We start from the raw sequence: 5,668 nt of genomic DNA on the forward strand, positions 1-5,668 counted from the left end.
TGTGGGCAATACTGATTAGAGTGGCTATTCCCGGTCACTAGTGGTGTCCCCCAGGGCTCGGTACTGGGGCCGGCCCTCTTTAATATCTTTATCGATGATCTGGATGAGGGCGTCCAGTGCACCCTCAGTAAGTTTGCAGATGACACCAAGTTAGGTGCGTGTGTCGATCTGCTCGAGGGCAGGAAGGCTCTGCAGGAGGATCTGGATAGGCTGGAGCGATGGGCTGAGGTCAACTGTATGAAGTTCAACAAGGCCAAGTGCCGGGTCCTGCACCTGGGCTGCAACAACCCCAAGCAGAGCTACAGGATGGGAGATGAGTGGCTGGAAAGCTGCCTGGCCGAGAAGGACCTGGGAGTACTGGTTGATAGTCGGCTGAATATGAGCCAGAAGTGTGCCCAGGTGGCCAAGAAGGCCAACAGCATCCTGGCCTGTATAAGAAGCAGTGTGGCCAGCAGGTCTAGGGAAGTGATTGTCCCCCTGTACTCGGCTCTGGTGAGGCCGCACCTCGAGTACTGTGTTCAGTTTTGGGCCCCTCGCTACAGGAAGGACATGGACGTGCTTGAGCGAGTCCAGAGAAGGGCGACCAAGCTGGTGAGGGGTCTGGAGAACAAGTCTTATGAGGAGCGGCTGAGGGAGCTGGGCTTGTTCAGCCTGGAGAAGAGGAGGCTCAGGGGCGACCTTATCGCTCTCTACAGTTACCTTAAAGGAGGCTGTAGAGAGGTGGGGGTTGGTCTGTTCTCCCACGTGCCTGGTGACAGGACGAGGGGGAATGGGCTAAAGTTGCGACAGGGGAGTTTTAGGTTGGATGTTAGGAAGTACTTCTTTACCGAAAGGGTTATTAAGCATTGGAACGGGCTGCCCGGGGAGGTGGTGGAGTCACCATCCCTGGAGGTCTTTAAAAGATGTTTAGATGTAGAGCTTAGCGATATGGTTTAGTGGAGTACTTAGTGTTAGGTCGAAGGTTGGACTCGATGATCTTGAGGTCTCTTCCAACCTAGAAATCTGTGAAAATCTGTGATATATTTTTCATTTATCTCTACCTTTACTTTTAACTAATTTTAGCTCTCACAATTTTTATAAAGCCCATTAGCAATATGCAAAAAGTGTGTTTAATTGCTTTTGAACCCCTGCAAAATGATGACATTCACCACATCCTATGGGAATGAGTTTTTCAGTTAACTGTGTGTTGTCCCTTTGGAAGGGACTTCCTCACACAGTGAACAGTCCTACATGCTCACCTTTGTCATGTCTCTTACGGTTTCATAGGCCTTCTTGATGGCCTTTCTCTGGTCAGAATTGCAGCTCTTTTCATTGTCCTATGTGCAGAAACCATTCCAGAAGTTTGGTTGTCTTCACTGCTCTAGTTTGAACCTTTTCTTGTTCTGCTCTGTCCTTTCAAGTTAGGGGAAATCAGGAAGGTACTTTCCAGTTGCAGGTTTTCAGAAGGTGAATGTGCAAACATGCAATGGTCTATATGGTGGGATAGCAATTCTGTTGTTCTCTGTACCTTAATGACTTCTGTTTTTTTTTTTTTGTGTGTGTGTGTGTGTCTGTGTGTTTGTGTATTTTTAATCACTGAGTTGACATTTTTATTACTATTTGTATTAAATCAGTGATCTTTCCTGTCTGCTGGTGGACAGTTAAAAGTCACTCACTGTGTATGCTGTTGAAGACTTTCTTTCATATTAATTGCAAAACTTATCAATGCTGAATTTCATCTGTCACTTTTTCACCAGTCAGTCCTGAGGTCACCAGTGTCATGAGGTCCATCTGGAGCTCTCTGCAGTTTGTTTATTTAAAACTTTCAGTAATTCAGTATCAGCAACCACCTTTATCGCTTTGCTTATTTACTCCCACCTCCAGATCAGTTGTGGCTGTGTTGAAGGGCATGAACCTGAGCACTACACCTGCCTGCAATGAGACCATGTGTTTGTACCTTTTCTTTCTTGTTAAACAGCTGTTTATCCATGTGAGAACCTTTTCTTCCAATCTTCTCCCACCCTTCCAGCAACTTAATTTCTTAATTAAGGCTTTTGTTGACTTTTTTTTTTTTTTTTTGGGGGGGGGGGGGGCGGATCTTTCTTATCCATATGCTTATGGACTTCCTCAAAAACTCTCCAATGGGTTCAGAAGTCATGACCTTACAGAACTGCGCTCTTCAGGAATGGTTTACTACAGCTAGCAATTCAGCTGTGTCATACTTGAATTCTTTGTAATTTGTGGGTGAAGACCATCTGGTGCTGGTAAGTAGCTAGTGTTAATTTTCTTAATTTTAATTTTAATTGTGGTTTCTCTGACCTCTGAGCCTCTTCCAGTATGTGACAGTCAGCGGTATGCTCATGGCTGGGTCATAACACCACGTTCTTCTTTTCTCTGCCTAGGATTTGAGTCCATAGGGTTTCTGTTATTTCTCTGTAAGTCCACATCTCTTCCTTGTGTATGGAATTTGTATCTATGATTACTATGTTTTGCAGCATGTTAGTCCTCCCTCTGCCCCCTTCCCACCCTGGTTTTTGATATCCCCATCATAGTAATATTCTTAATCAAATCCAGGTGTGTGTGTGTATAAATATATATATATATATATTTAAAGACTTCTGGTCATGCTTCCCTCCCTCTCTCCCTCCTGTTAAATGGCACTTTTCTGCTCCACTCTGTCACTTGCCTTTATCTGAAATTGTGGAGCTTTTCTGCAGGTGACATCACTCTGAACAGTATGCTCTTCTACATCTGCCTTTGATTTAAAATTTTCCTATAACCTTGAAAGTGGTAGCAACATGGTTCTGTATGGGCTTAGGTGAAGAATATTTTTCTTGTACAGTTTTTCCTCTCTTCCTTCTGTTCCAGAAATTTCCTCAGATGCCATGGGACCTTCTGTACCACTTCTGTAACATTGCAATGTAAGGAGCATTTCAGAGAACGCTACCACTGGTGGTGTAGTCTTTAACTTCCTACCTAGTCTACTTTTTGTTTGTAAAGGTATAGACCATAAAACAGGTCCCCTCCACTCAGATCTTTATTCACAGCTTATGAGGCTTTTAACTCTTTAGTCCATTTAGTCTCAAAAGTCACAGATATGAACAGTTTCAGCGATAGCTCACAGTATTGTCTGCCCTTCTCCTAAGAACAAGGACCACAGTCCTGACCCCATTTAGAGAATGACTTCCGTATTCATTAACTTGATCTCACACCATGAGACTTCTTGCTACATCAGCTCCACCACAGAGATGGTAACTTCATGTATTTTTATTACCATTCAGCTAAGGAAAAATTTGAGCAGTTCAGGTGGACTCTGTTGGTTTCTAGCACCTAGATAGGCATGGAGCTGTTGTGGCACACAGGCTGCTGCTAATGTGAACCTCTGCTTCTCACACAAGTTGAGATGGGGATGTTGCAGGTGCTGACACTGTTGGACTGCCCTGGTGACAAGCTTCATGGTTGTCTTGAGACCCTTGGGGAATCACTGTGCCTAGACTGCTCATCTTTTCCCTGCTGCAGTGTCAAGACCTGTGTTTTGAAGCTTCTGCCATGATTATGGACATATTTTGTAGGATTCACATTGTTGGTCTTCTCCTTTGCACTATTGTAGCATTTTGTACACGGTAGAAGGAATTCAAGAGTGTCCAGATCCCTGTGCAGTTTGTCTTTGAATGCTGTCTTAAACATATATAAATGTAAATTTTGCTTCAGAGTCGTCAGTGCAGCTGTAAGACCCTTCTGTTCCCCTGTAACACCTTCCCTGTAGTGTGCTACTCAAAGGATGTGATTCCCACCTGTGGGCAACTCTGCTTTTCTTTACCTTTTAAATATTTTTCTTTTACATTTTGCAGCCAGTTTCTATTGGAGTCCGTGCTGGAGCAGGTCCCGGTTCACAAAAGCACAGCAATTCTCTCATGGGATTCACTTAAAAAAAGTGGCTGGGACCCTGGCACCTTAGCAGCATGACAGGTTGTGTCAAGTTGTGCTTTGGTGTACCGAGGCAGGGGGAATTGTGCTTTCTAAACAGGGCTTTGTCATTTCTGTGCTTAATGTTGTGTGAAACACTTACAGTGCCTCTCGAGACTGAGGGTTTTGTCTCCTTAACAGGCTGCATCGGAAGAGGCAGCGAAAGTTTCAAACCACTCACTCCTTGCGCTGCCAGTCCTCAGCTCTCCTCTGCAGCAGCTCGCCTTCAGGGCTCCAGGTCTCATTTGAAAGCACAGAAACACTTGCCAGCACCCCTGACCCTATGGCCCTGAGAGCTCGCTGAAGAACCAAAATGAACAAAAGTGAAGTGCAAACCTGCTTTCTCCATGCTTTTTAAAAAGAGAGTGTCTCTGGAAGGTCAGCACCGCACTGAAACTGTCCCTGTGAAGGCCGCCTGTTTTGATGGGGTACCTCTGAGTGGCATTTCAGAAGCAGGCTTGTTGGATTGTTGGCTTTCTCATCAAGGGTTTGCTCCAGCACAGTTCCTCTGCTTTCTGACAATTTGATTATTAATTACTACTAAAAAAAAATCTTGATGGAACGCAAGGTTTCCCCTTTTTATATTGTTTGAATCCTAATCGACTTCTTTTTTGTCCTTGAGGCTCAGAAAGTCTGTTTTCTTTCCCAACTCATGTTTTTTTCTCCTTCTTCTCCTTCCACCCCTTTTTGTTGCTTTCCAGTACAGCTGTGCTGTTTCAGCATCCCCGTGACCTTGAAGGCAGTCGTGCCACATGGACCTGAAGAAGGGCAGCTGTGCCTGCTTTATATTTGTAACCCAGCAGCTAGGTTTCTGCAGGCACTCCATATATTCAGGCTTACAGTGACTGCAAGCCACCAGCAGCCCTGTACCCTTAAGATTTCTCTCTTCGTTCTCATCAAAGACCTGCTTAGAAAAGTTAAACAACCTCTGTAATTACCCAGTCTTTCTTAAATCTCACACTGCTCACAAATGCAGTTCATTTCTGAATGAAATAGCATAAGTACAAATGATCTTTTCTTAAGTTATTAATGTATTTCTCCTCTGACCTTTTGTATCACTTTAAAGTATTTACAGTGTCAGGAATGCCTTGGCTGAGCATGTTTCAGGATGACTTTTATCTGCTTTTGGCTTCATTTAGTGTAATTGGTCCTCATCAATGCACCTGCTGTCTAGTCTCTGGTGAGGGGGTGGGAGAACAAAGAAGCTGGAGTTCTTAGTGTCAGGTACAGAACATTAATCTCAGAAGTTATGGCAACAGCCACGTCTTCAATATGGAGCCCCACTTTTACCCTTACTTATGGTTAGTGTACAAAAAATGGTTTAGCTCAGGAATGGGCAGAAATTTCAGAAGACAGAGGGCAATCTGATGGCAAGGTTGGAGAAAACTACTACATTTGTTCCTAAAGTAGAAGTCCCTGCAAATTTACCTTAATATAGCATTTCCTCATGTCCCTTCCCCCAGGAAGAGCTTTTTGCTCTTCCCCTTCAGGCTGTCCTCAGAGTTTACCTAGCTACCTTTGGAGAAAAAAAAAAAAAAAAAAAACACCACACAACCCTACAGAACAAGTTGAACCGTCTTATAACAGAAGAACAGAAAATGTGAAGTAAGCAGAATTCAGCCTAATTGTCTCTGGTGTCTCCCTGAAGTTTATTAAGGAACAGATGGGTCAGTTCTAACTTTTATGGGCCAGGTTTTCATATGAACTTACTATTTTTTTTCCT

The 5,668-nt window shown here is 43.9% G+C and overlaps 1 long non-coding RNA gene across 1 annotated transcript; it reads left to right on the forward strand.

Moving 5' to 3' along the window:
- The first annotated feature begins 2,083 nt into the window (after positions 1–2,083).
- Positions 2,084–5,459, forward strand: LOC106032490 (uncharacterized). The gene is made up of 3 exons (XR_010830392.1): positions 2,084–2,243; positions 2,848–2,900; positions 4,087–5,459. It is a non-coding gene; the product is annotated as an uncharacterized lncRNA (long non-coding RNA).
- The last annotated feature ends 209 nt before the right edge of the window (positions 5,460–5,668 follow it).

Source organism: Anser cygnoides, chromosome 3, assembly GCF_040182565.1.
Source record: "Anser cygnoides isolate HZ-2024a breed goose chromosome 3, Taihu_goose_T2T_genome, whole genome shotgun sequence".
NCBI classification, from domain to species: domain Eukaryota; kingdom Metazoa; phylum Chordata; class Aves; order Anseriformes; family Anatidae; genus Anser; species Anser cygnoides.